At 38.1% G+C, this 13,309-nt stretch overlaps 1 protein-coding gene and 1 long non-coding RNA gene across 2 annotated transcripts in view; one reads left to right on the plus strand and one right to left on the minus strand.

Annotated features, from left to right (window-relative positions):
* Window positions 1–9,068, minus strand: part of LOC106960077 (uncharacterized) — a 22,407-nt gene extending 13,339 nt beyond the window's left edge. The window contains exon 1 of the long non-coding RNA XR_001427493.1: window positions 8,986–9,068. This is a non-coding gene — a long non-coding RNA (uncharacterized LOC106960077). The remainder of the gene's footprint in view (window positions 1–8,985) is intronic.
* The window catches only part of LOC106960076 (beta-1,3-galactosyltransferase 1-like), a 26,571-nt gene continuing 22,260 nt past the window's right edge, over window positions 8,999–13,309 (plus strand). The window contains exon 1 of the mRNA XM_015052997.1: window positions 8,999–9,083. The gene's annotated coding sequence lies outside the window, so the exon portion shown is untranslated. The remainder of the gene's footprint in view (window positions 9,084–13,309) is intronic.

The raw sequence follows: 13,309 nt of genomic DNA on the forward strand, positions 1-13,309 counted from the left end.
TGGTAGCTTTTCTTTCATTTGCCTTTGATACATGCCACACAGGGGCTTATCTTTCCATAATCGTTCCTCTTGGTCCTCTACTTTCGCATTGGGTTGTGAAAGTAGAGGATCATGAGCTTTAACTGTGGGTGGCTTTAACTGTTTCTTCCTCAGTCAGCCCCAGCCAGATTCATCTCCATTTTCAGACTATAAGCGGTTCCTCACTGCTTTTTTGTAACCACTTCAGAGGTAGTACAAGTCAGGCAAAGCCGCAAGGGATTTGACTGAGTGAGTCTGCCTGAGTGAGGCTGATTGAGTGAGGTTTGACAATGCAGAAGGGGCTTTAGGGAATGATCTTCTTGTTGTACTTCAGGTTCTTGTTGTTCCATTCTGGTTTTTGGTTTTAACACCAACTGGTTTCTGGCGTCTCCCAAATCCAATCTCAGTCTGTTATGCTGACAGACGAGGCATATGAGTGGTAAAAACCTCTTTGAGAAGAAACTTCTACCACAGGATAAAGTTAGTATGGTACATTCAGCAAACACGCTCGTTAGATTTACCAATGGCCAGAAATCTGGAATAATTGGCCATTAGTAGGGTCTAGGAACACATAACGACAGCAGTGCATGTCTACATATTGGTGTTCACGTGTCCATATGTGTGCTTGTGTATATATGTAGGAGGTGTCAGTACAGGGTGATCTGTACCGTCATTAGCACACAGCAGGTTAGTGGCGAGGCGTGGAGCTCTCCTGCAGCGGAGGCCACAAACCGGGGCTCATTACGGTGTCTCAGTTCAGATCCAGGCCTGATTTGCTCGAGTTCGGATGACTTCAGTTTAACGGTATGTGGTGTGGATGAAGAATCAACATAACAAATCTCATTAAAAGGAATAAACCTTTAAATGGCACGCAGGTCAAACTGCAAGAAGTAAACAAGGTTAAAGTTAGAATTAAATTATGTGTTTACATCTCATCCATACAAGCAGCAGAAAGTTTACCAGTTTAAAAATATAAGAAAAATATGGGGGCATAAGCACCAATACGCCTATATTTCTTCCATTTTCTCTTTTTATGTTCAAACATTCCAGAATAAGATTTAATCTTTAAAAATGAGCTTAATTATGGAGGCAAAGCAGGAGAATTAATTATCCTAAATTCTAGCATATTGGTAATGTAGCACTCCCAGTGTTAGTATGGCTATCCTTGGCTTATTTGCCAACTTAATTTTTAATTTTATCACAGTAACATTTAATTTTATTGTGTGCATAAAATTTAAAGTAGCAATAATATGCTACTCAAATGTATTTTTATGGCTGTTCAAGATTTTTTGGCAGAATTTAAAAAAACACAACTTTCTTAGTATAACTGCTAAAAGTTTTGGCCTCTGAACACCGTTTAGTGGACAAAAGGTCGAGTTAATAAAAAACCCTTTAAGAGTTCCACATGTTGGAATTGATTAGGGTTTTGGGTTTCGGTGCAGCCAGTAGGACGTGAAAAGATCACAGGAAGAAGAATGGATGCCATTAAATACTAGATCATTCTGGAGGCAAACACAGTTTACACTTGGAAATCCAAGTAGCACAAAACTGCAGTGAATACAATCTGAAAAACCAAATTTTTACAGTTTCATTCTTATTTTCATGCATATTTAAAGGGTATATAAAGCATTCAACAATTTGTATTATTTTGGTCGGTAGGGCCGTTCACTGGCTTGCCGACTGACTGAAGGGCAGTAACTTGTTTTACTTTGTGCTACATCAGTTCCTTTGAAGCGACAATAAAGCACAGCTGACGGCTTTCATTAAATGGGAAGTGGAATCAAACTCCAGGCTGATTCCACTCGCAGGCTGAACGTTTCGCTGAGGTGTTGATGCTAGCAGGTTTTAAACTGTGTCATCAAACACTCGACTAAAACCAACACAGATGCTCTGTATCTTTGAGTTTCCTGCTCTCAAAATGAGACACAAGCCCATATTGGGGGGGAAAAGTCTTAAAATTTGGTAAAGGCAAAAGGAAGAAAAGAAGCTGTAACGATTTAACAGCTTGGAGAATCATCTTTGCAAGCAGCAACTTGACGTAATGACCTCTCCATTGGTTTTTTATCCAAACTTCCATTGCAGTGTTTTCTTTTAGAGTGTTTTTTAAAGTGCAGTACAAGATCTAGACTTTTAGAAATAAAATTGGGAATGTGATTAATCTGCAGTGCGTTAACGTCGACAACCCCAGTTGATATGCAAACTTGGTTTAAACTAGGAACTTTAAACCAAGTTCCTACCATCCATGTCTGTGTGGCGCTAAAATTAATCAAATAACTTTTTATGTAAATTAGAAACTAATTTGCATTCAGCTCTTAAAATAATAGTCTTTTTTTTTCTTTCCAGTGGCAGACTAAGGAAAGTGACACATTAACCGAGGCTTTCAGAACCAGGACAGTGTTTGATAAACAGTTATTTTTTTTGCTCACCCTCTCTCTCGCTGGCAGCCGTACTTCTATCATGTAATTAAATCTAAACGAGGACTCTCAGCAGCACAGCTTGATGGGTCTTGCTAATTGGTCTTGCTTTAGAAACCATAATCAGCGGCGCAGCTTCTGGAAAATGGGCTCTGCATTGTCTCTGCTGATTATTTCAGGCTGTAAACGTATCGAATGTCATGAGCTGTTCCGTTCGGTCGCTGTGCAGTCAGGTGTGCGAACAGATCGACCACGTTTGCTTCACGTCTTCCATGTATTCACGTGAATCAGAAGTAGACGTTTTCAGTCTCCTGGTAAAAGAACTGCAATTACTATTATGAAGAAATGAGTAACCAAACTCCAAAAGATTGCAAAGGAGAAGATGGAGGATTTACAGCAACTAAAGAAGAGTTGGAAATAACCATTTTTCTCCAAATTGACCTTCAATAGAATTATTTTTTTGGGGAAAAAAAAACACATAAATAATAGTAATTGTAATGTTTTTGTTAGTTCTCGTTCAATCCCTCTCCAACATGTAACTTCCTGTTCCCGCATGTTTACTTCTTGTATTCTCTTTGAACTCTTCACATGGACAGCATTAAAGTTTCATCTTGAAGTCTGTAAACAACAGAGACGAGAGAGCCAACAAAACCCAGTAAAAGATTTAAAAAGTGAGGAGTGACTCACGGCCTCCGTCTCATCCATGAGCCGGATCCGTTTTCACTTTCAGAGCCCTGGAATATTTTCCACATTGAGCACAAATAAAAATAAATCCACAAATGTGACATGTACTTGTCTTCGGCCCCTTTAGTTGCACAGATGCACAGCATAAACATAAACTACTCTTTACAATAAGGATTTAAAAAATTACTGCCATGCAGTTAAAATATGTTAGCCAATACACTATTTGACTAGGCTAACTTATTAAAACCGAAAAAGGAGAATATGAAAAGTAATAACCTAAAGAAAAAATATTACAACCAACACGAGTTAAAAATATTGCAGTGATATCACAGTTCAGGTTGAATATATATATATACTAATACATATTTAAGAAGCAAAGTTTATTATGAGGAATTGAGGCTAAATTAGCTCTAAAAGTCGGTATGTGTTTAAACAACCAGGCAAAAATAGATAATTTTAATAAAATAATATCTCAAGAATTATTTGCTAAATTAGAAAGCAATATTATAATATTAAAATTTATGGTGGTGAAAAACACAATTTGGCGTAATCCAGAATTTTCAGCTCAGCCACTAAAGATGAAAATAGCAACTGGATCATCAAAATAAGTTCCAAATGCACCTTTAGTTCCACTAATACAAATACTAACGTGTGTTTGAGCTTTGACACCAGGCTACAGGCAGTCATGATCCAAACAGAACAAGTCATCTTATAAACACCGCAGAACTAATGGCAGCTGCAGTTAGCGTTAGCATTAGCTGAGCCTTAGCATTAGCAGCTGGGCTTAAAAACTACCATCTTCCCCAGTTCCTGGTTACAATGCAGACTTATATTCATACATGCAGTTCTAGGTCATGGTGCACTCACCAGATATGGAAACAGCAGAACATTCTTTAGCTTGGATCCAAGGTTTTTCACCAGATGCAGTCTGTTATTCACCAAAACATTCAGTTCTCCAATGCTCACGTCACATTTAATGGAAAGAAATCTTCTTTTGTTAGATCAGTTTTTCCAGTAAAACCTTGACACTCAATATTAAGCGGGTGGTCAGTGTTATTGCAGACTTATGTAAACTTTGTGGCTAAAGAAAATCTTTATTTCGCTTTAGGTCACTGGCATTTTCCCAAGGCTGTCCTATTGACGTTCTTCCTGTCCTTACTCGGAGTCTAATAGTTGTAGTAGTTTTGATCGATGGCTGCGGAGAGCGCTGGCCACTCTTTTGGAGGTGAAACGCAACATATAAACGTAGCTTTTTGAATTTTAAAATGTATTAATGCCAAACTTTGAAGGAAACTCTCTAAATCCAGAAACAACCCAATTAGGGGGGAACTTCTGTATGCCATCTTAGGCCAGGACTCTGATGATGGCCAAGAGTGGATTTATTAGCTGGATGTTCTTGTGCAAAATTATGCAGTGAAACGTGATATTAAAGTTTGAAAGTCAAATATATTCAACACAGAGAGTTCATAGAGGAAATCCATAGTGTTTTACTTAGTGATGTGCACGATGAGCTGTGTGGAAAATAAACACATTAAACAGGAGATACTTGTCTTTTTTTAGGCCGTGTATGTAAATATCAGAATATAGATGTTCAAACGAACCAGCTACCAGAGCAGCAGGAGGATTAAAACTACATAAAATTCAAACCACATGCAAAATGTTGAAACTTCAAAAACAATTATCGCTAAAGGTCCCATTACCCAGAGGAGGCCTGGTTCTGAATAATAAAATGTATGCACTGCTTGAATAGAATGATTCAAATTAGCTCTTTGCACAAATAATCCCACACTCCGTCCTCAATGCCAACAAAAACCCAAGAACTCAGAGTCAATAAAGCAACAGGCTGAATTATAGCTTCAGATTGGATCTTTAACAAAAGGCATATTTGGAAAGTCATTTCACTAATTAATGACCGTGGAAGAGGGTGCTTCTTTTATATGCATCGCTAATCCGGTGTGTGGAAGATGTTCTCACTCAGCGGCTCGCTCCTTTATGAAAACTGATAGCCGTACAGTGAACTTATTGGATTACGAGTGTTAGAAGATATTGAGACGTGCCGTTTCTCCCTGTCCTGTAATATTTAATGAAATTTGCTTCATTGTTTGACTTGGAGTGGATTTGTAAAACACTAGGTAGCTCACATGTGAGGTATTTCTGAGAGAATAGAGGGGAAACTAGTCGATGTGCTCCTCTATGCACTCGATGACAGAAAGCACTATTTGGCATTTAGGAGATGGATAACTACAAGTTCTGTAGCATCTGCTGCATATATCAGCCGATATATCAGATTTATGGATCATAAAGTTTTTTTTGAAAGCACTAAAACAACAGGAGCTCTGGGTGTGTGATACAAAAGTGCGTCGCAGCGGTGTTGACTTTAAACAGCAGATTCTTAACTCCTGGCTGTAAAAGCTGCCAGCGAACACGGCATCCAGCCCATCACTTCCTCGAGCATGACAGCGTGACTCATTAAAATGATACAATGAAACTCTCGCCGCCACCTTTCACGAGAAATTATTTCCCTACCAGCCGCACCAGCACTCAGTTTCATGTGTCGTAGTTGTTGCATTTCCTGTGAAAAATGTGTTGCGCTTTGCCAGAATCAGACGGCAGTTTCTGTAAAAGTTTGCTTCAACTTGTTGCAATGGTGAGTAGAGGAGATGGAACCACAAACGGCTCAAAAACGGTGACCAAGTTTGATGAGTTACCAAAAAGACAAAATGATTTGATTTAAATATGTCAGTGTGCTAACTACTTCAGTTCACCAAAGATAACCTGTGCTAAGTAGTCTGTGCTAAGCTAGCTGTGCTAAGTAGTTAGCTTAGCACAGCTCATCTTTGGTGAACTGAAGTAGTTAGCACACTGACACATATTTAAACAAAATCATTTTGTCTTTTTGGTAACTCATCAAACTTGGTGCTAAGAAGCTACAGCGCTAAGAAGCAACTAGCTCCTTTATGAAAACTGATAGTACAGTGAACTTTGAGTGAAAGTGCTACAGTGCTACTGTAGCTACTTAGCTACAGTGCTAAGAAGCTAGATGAAGCCAGCTACTTAACTAGTGTGCTAATTAGATCAAGCTTAGCTTGGCCTAGCTACTTAACTTAACCAGCTAGTAGCTAGCTTATGTGGCTATCAGCTAGCCATGTAAAGTGTGAACTTGATCTAAGTTCACACAGAAGTGAAAATAGTCAGACTATAACCTGAATTTTCTTGCTGTTGTGACTCAACATGATCTGTTTTTATTACTGTATTAATTTAATAAATAAAAGTTGAAGTTTTAGTAAAAAAATGCACAAAGTAGAATTTTGCTGTTTTTTTTTTCTATTGGTACATTAAGAGGAATTTTGGTTTTAAACAAAAAGTTTTGAGCTCATGAAAGTCTGATTCAACCAGTATGAGGTTATCTTTTATCTTCTGGTTTTTAATTCAAAATTGAACCAAAAACAGAAATCATGCTTATCTATGTTAGACTTGATCTTGCCCATTGTCAGGCTATCTAACCCAGTATGCCTGGTCAAAGCCGTAATTGAGCCTTGTTATTGAACCAGTTCATATTCAGCTCAGGACATAAATGAAAATACTAATTTGGAAACTCATGTGTTGAAGCTGGAAATGCAATATTGTTTGAGGTTCACTCTGGAGGTCATACCAGTCAGGTTATTTATTTCAGCTTTACAAAACCATCGCTGCTATTTTTAACTTGCATACAGAGATTGTGGTGCATAATCAGACTTAGACAGTCTTGTAGTATCTTGCTGATAACCAAATCTTAACCAACAATCAGGAAGCAATCATTGCTGGGTCAGTGGTCTTACTTGAGGAAAGAACATTTTGCTTTTCCAGAACAGCTGCATTTATACTGAGAACAAATTACACAGTCTGATTATTAGGCATTAGCTTGAGGACCTCTGATGGAAAAGTACTCCACTGGAGTTTATTTAGACTTTTAAACTACTATTTACATTTCTGAGTAATGCACTACTTCGTGTTTGTGTGGAAACTAAAAGGTGATTAATCTTCTGATCAAACTTTTAGAAGGAATCGAAAGGTTTATCCTCTTGCGACCGAGCCCTCCAGCTATGCATTATGAATCCCGTCTCCGTTCAAGTAATTTGTTTAAAAACATAAAATTCAACCACTGCCACACTCCGAACCAGCAGGCCTGAACGGCAAGATGGCTTCCTCTCGATCTTGACATGCTTGCAGTGAGTTTATCTATCAATTCTTGTTTTAATTAAAATTAAGTTGCAATGAGCTCTGCTACAAACCGCAATCAGCCGTAATTAAGCCGATGATAAGAAGATCTGAAGACTCGTAGCATTGATTATGGGTGTTTTTAATTAGTGATTTAATGAAAGTTACAATGCAGATCTGCTCACTGAATAGTGGAAACAAAAGCTTGGAGTGTAAAGCATTACTCACTGATGGAGTGCAAGAAAAGAAAGTTAAATAACTCTGAACGGAACCTGATTAATTGCACACATGCATATATTTTTAGACTGTAATATTTGTCATGAGTATAAAACCTGGTTTAATTTCCTGTCAGCGGCATTGTGCAATTCATCCCTTCATATGAATTAGTTCTACATTCACTTTGCACCTGAGTCTCAACTCTTTCACCCAAAGTCCAAGTCAACTCAGAATATTCACAGGTTTTAGTAATAATAAGAATAATACATCAAATTTAGCTTTTTGGTTTTGAATTGAGGTCATTATCTTGAACCTAATTTATCACATGAACATTTAAAACTATCTTTTACAGAATATACAATGTATGTCTAAACTAATGTACATTTTAAGAAAATTCTAAATGTAAAATGTTTCAAGTTATAAATGTGTATTTTTAAAATGTGAGTTGGCCTTAAATACGTCGATCACAGTTCTTAAATTTTGTTGTCACATGATTGTTTAATCACAAATATTCTGTTGGGATTTTTTTCTCACCAAAATTTTCCGTCAGACGGAAGTTTGTCATGTGAAGACGTCTGTATTGCGTCCTGTTGAGGCTACCACTAGCTAGCTGCTAATATACCCTCGCTAGCTAGCTAACTCTTTGTGATTTGATTTTCAGAGGAAAGTAGCTCCTCTTAATGTTACATTTTAGAATTAATTAGACAGGAAGTGCTTTTATTTTGAAAAACGGAACGCTTCTTAGTACTGTTTGCCAGTTTTGTTTTTGAAATCAACCCAAAGTCACCGAGTACAGAGTTTCAGTTGTAGAAACATGGATGTGGTTGTTGTTCTGGTGGTAAAACATGGATTTGTTGTCATGAACCATTACAAGCCTGCAGTCTGTGAATGTCCTTGATGAATAAATGAAGCGCACCCTTTAACAGGGGAGTGTGAGCGTCTGCCAAGAGTCATTGTAAATGCTGCTTGATGACGCAAAGGTTGTTCGTGAGAGTCGAGTTTAATTCAGGTCCTCAGTTTAAGTTGAAAACCGTTTTTTGAGCAACTGGCCCAGGACTCAAGTCTGTCAATATTTCTGTCTGATTCGTTCAGATTAAAACTGATTGTTCATAGTCCATAGACAGCTTCCCAGCTCCCAGATCAACTTTTCTGAAGTCGTTTATTTCCATCTGTCAGTGAACTCATCTTCACTCCTCTGTTGCTTCCCTCCCAAATTAATCTTAATGTTTCTGTTCTTGCAGAAAAGCTCTTAAAGTAACATTTCTAGAGACAGTTTCAAAGCACTTTGAGCAACTTTTAGAAAATCTTGATGTCATTAAGGCTTAATGTCAGTAGGGAAAACACCCGTCTATTTAAGGGTATTTTCACTACTAATGTAGCTATATTAACATGTATGACTGTGTAAGAAAAGAAAGAAGAAGTTCAACTATCACCTAATGCTCCCTCTTTTCTCCACAGATGATCTTTCCTGCAAACTGGACTAAAATATCCTCAGATGTTTCACGCAGAAGCCGATACGGACGCTCAGCCTCACTTCTGCTCTCAGCTCTAATGGTGAATCATGGCTCTTTTCTTTCTCACAGATGCATTTAAGATGAGGGGGAAATGGAAAGTTTCTCCTAGAAATTTATCAATTTTGCTCCTAAACTTTGCTCTCTGAAGTGTTTAAAACAAATTGTTTGATTTAACTGTGTTTAGCGAAAGTTCCTCAAATAAAAGCGTAGCTATTAGCGACATTTATAAAGACATATTTGAAGATTTCTTCATGGATTTTACATATTTTAGGGCCAGAAAAATTGATTTTGTGGATTCTTTTTTTTTTTTTTTTTTTGGAAGGAAAGGAACAGGATGTTAAAATGTATTTCTGAAAATGATTGAGTTTACAGGGTGGTGAACATAAAGGTGGCTGGTTTATGCTGCACCGACTTATAAAACAGTTGTTTTTACTTCATGTCTTATATATTCTTGGAAGCATGCTAATATGCATTTCATAGAGTCAAGACACAACTTATTACAGCTTTATTAAGGCTCTTTTCTGCCTGATGACTGTATGTGTAGCCAATTTGTTGTCATGGTAACCACAGAGGTGGCTTTGTTTGGCACTCTTTGTGATTTAAAAAGATCATTTTAAAGTTGGAAGAAGAAGCTTCATTTGATTTTAATTTTGGAGCTGTGGTCATCAGAATTGAAAGAGACGTTTTTTTCTTCTTTGAATCTTTTTGACTGAGCCCAAATTGCATTAACCTGCAGCTGAATGTTCCTGCTTTCTTAGTTCTCTGCTATCAGTCAAGGACAGATTGGAAAATAGGAGCAAGGTGTTGAAGGAACAAAAGGACAAAATGAAACTGGTTAAAATTTACAACCCAAGTTTCTTCTTTACCAGTGTTTTTTTGTTTGTTTGTTTGTTTCCATCCAGTAAAAAGTAAAAATGTGGCACTGGATTTTTCGTTTCTGAATACACTTTTTGTAATAAACTACAAAAAAACACCCCCTCAACATGCTCCTGCTACTACCATGTTTCACTGTGGACATTGTGGGTTAACGACATTGTTTTTGATTTACATAATGTCATAAATTTGTCTTTGTGTTTATTTCCTAACGCTACTGACACAGAAGATGGTGTTGGCCGCACCAAATCGATCTGGCTGAGGCATTTACTGCAGCTAATCACTCAGATCCCCCGCAGCACAGCTGTCATAAATGATGAGATCAGTGCCGGATCACTTCCTGTCACCGATAACGTAGCGCAGCACATTTTTCTCATACATGCTGCATCATCCGCTGGGTGAACACCGCTATCTACTAAACGGATGACAGTTTCACCATCGCTCTACTAAATACGGCATAACTGAGTGATGCAGTTACGTTGTGGTGATAATGTCAGTGAATGTGTTTTTAATCAAATTCTGTGGTTGGATGCAAAGAAAGATTGAGTTGGCTTTATTAAAGTTGTGAGACATCAGGAAAAAGTTTATTACTTCCTGTATATGTTTTCATCTGGAAAAAAAAAAGATGAGTTGTCTGGCATGAAGTCACATCAATTTATTTTTTTGACTCCATGTTGGACACCTCTGTGCACCTGTCAGTCCTGACAGTCTACATCATGTTAGAACAGGCATTACATCTTAACATTTGCATTTGTTTCAAATAACTGATGGCCGCAGTGTGTGTGTTTGTTGGTGTCTTTGAGATTGAAGTTGCTTCATCAATATAGAGGTCCTTTATGGAACTATCTTAATTGCTTATAACATTTTAAAAGAGCATTTTACAATGTCTTGACTATCAAATTAAAGGTTATTCCACACTAGAGCTATTTGTTTTTGTTTTAAATAGACGCGTTTGTTCCTTCACACAGACAGCTTTGTTTGGACGGGTGTAAAAGCTCATCAAGGCCCTGATGGTCTGCCTGAAAACCTAGGTCCCAGAAATCCTATGAGAAATTTCTCAGCATTCGCTATCCAATCAAATAGAGATGACTCAACTATGTGGCATGACACATCATATAGCTCCTCTACTCCTCTACATACTCCACTATTGAAAGCCAAGACCATGGCTTTCAATATATATCCAATTATAGTTGTGAAGGATTGTTTATATTTAAATTGATTTTGGTGTTTTGATCGTTAGTAATTGTTGGATTTATGAAAGGTCTGTGAGAATACGATCGTCCTATAACCACGTGACCATACTTTCACCATTTGGCTTCAAATAAAGTATGCTAGAGGCTTTGGTCATAGAGATGGGGTCTGTCGATCAGACCCCATCTCTATTTCCTGAGTTAGTTCAGGAGTCAAATCAGGATGCCTTTCTTTAGATGTTTTCTGGACTTTCCCACAGGTGGGTTTGACATTGAACTTACTGAAAAGCATGTTTCCCTTCTTTTATAGAACCCTATTACTAGGTAGTAGTAGGTATGAGGAGCTGCAGAGTGTTGCTACATATGGGCATGTTTGAATTTCTTTTTTGAGCCTTTTACATCTGTGACTTTGCCTTATCTGACCTGATCTCAGAGTGTTTGACACACGTCTGAGCCTATTAAGTCAGTCCCAACTCAGCTGAAAATCAATGAAAGCTGCAAGACACCAAAGAACTTCAAGAAGCCTGGAGGCCTATCACTTTGACAGCTTTAAAAGAACCTCTTCTCCTTGGAAGAGAGATATAAAGAGATGAGGCAAGATGTAAAGCATATAAAAGTGTTTTAGTGAAGCAGATTTAAGTTAACTGGTGAAATTTTGAGTCCAATGCGTTCCCCCAGAAGGCGTCACAAATACAGTGTCTTTCTTTTTTATTCACCATTTGCAGATACCGTATCAAAGGATCCAGCTGGTTCTCTTTTCTCCTTTCTCTGCTGCTCTCTCACTGCATGCAGTAAAGAAGAGTTAAGCCTCGCAGATCTCTGGTCGATGGTCAGACCGTTGTGGGACAGTAAAGCCAGTCAGAGGTTCAGTCAGTAAGTCATCTGGGAAGCCCAGTGTTAAAGAGGAGCAGACTGCCTGTAAACCGATTTGATTCACCTTCCCACAGTTCATGTCTCCTTAATCCTAATTAGAGAAATACTTTAAAGGGGTGTTGAGTCACCTAATGGGTGTTTTTATTTACAAGGTCGAAAACTTGACGCCTCAGCACTTGGCAGAAAAATCAGTCACTTGTATTGATTAACGGCGATGCCATTATGCCACTGCAGATATATTATGGTCATTTGGGCCTTTGGACAGTAAAAATCACAGTCCAGGGGTTTAGAGCCACCTCATTACTCTGTCCCTTCAACCACTCCCCATTTTTTCATTGCGACATTTTTGATCCTCCCACTCTGTCGTTCTCTCTAGATTTCTTCTGCCCTTGCCTGCTCCCTTCACCTACCCCATTTCTTATTTGTAACAACAGGCTCTGTCAAAGTCTGGCCTGGAGGCTGGAATGTTTGAAAAGGTCTCATTAAAGAGCCAGTCAATGATCTACAGGCAGCTTGATGTACAATCATACGTTCGTGCATACACACCAGTTAACCTAACTCTAAATCCTCACAATGTTTTGCATCTTCAAGCACTTTTTGTTCTGATTATATTTACAGGATATAATCCATTTTATTAACAAGGTTAAATAATGTTTAATGCACCTTGTAAGGCAGACAAATGTATAAATGCACCCATTCTGATTGGACTTTGACAACCATCCCGTGCCAACATTTGACAGAGTTAATAACTGTAGACTTCCAAACTTTAAGTGACTTGGTTCAACTTGAGAACAGTCAAGGTTTTGGTTTTTATGTCCAACCATCTGCATTCAAGCCTTCCATCAACAGGAGTTGTATGTAGAAGGGTAAATTATGCCTGGACCCTAGTTTCTGAACTCCAGTGGACGAGGTTTGGTTTCCCAGTGGCTAAGAGAAGAATCATGACTGATTGTGTTGAGACAGGCGTTACGTTTGGTGGCATGTTTGGTGAGGTTTTTTGTTGGGCTTCGGCCATTTCTTCCAGTTAAAGGGTCCCTTAATTCTGCAACACATTTCAAGCTATTTTTTGTTTTTAAAGTTTTAGTTTGTGTATAGATGACACCTCTCAACATGACTGCACACAAAGCAATGGCTAAAAGAACCTGGGTGAGCAAGTTTTGTGTTGAAGAACCAGACCTCAACCTGACGGATCACTTGGTTTTAATTACAACAGACTCATCAACATCAATGTTTCACTTCACAAATACAAGAGGAATGCTCAAACATTATCTCAAAGACATTCCTGAACCTTGTTTGTTGCCCTCCTGGAAGATATGAAGTAGTTTTAACT

This window comes from Poecilia latipinna, unplaced genomic scaffold (assembly GCF_001443285.1).
Source record: "Poecilia latipinna isolate Pla-1442-1.1 unplaced genomic scaffold, P_latipinna-1.0 Scaffold1152, whole genome shotgun sequence".
Taxonomy (NCBI): Eukaryota; Metazoa; Chordata; class Actinopteri; order Cyprinodontiformes; family Poeciliidae; genus Poecilia; species Poecilia latipinna.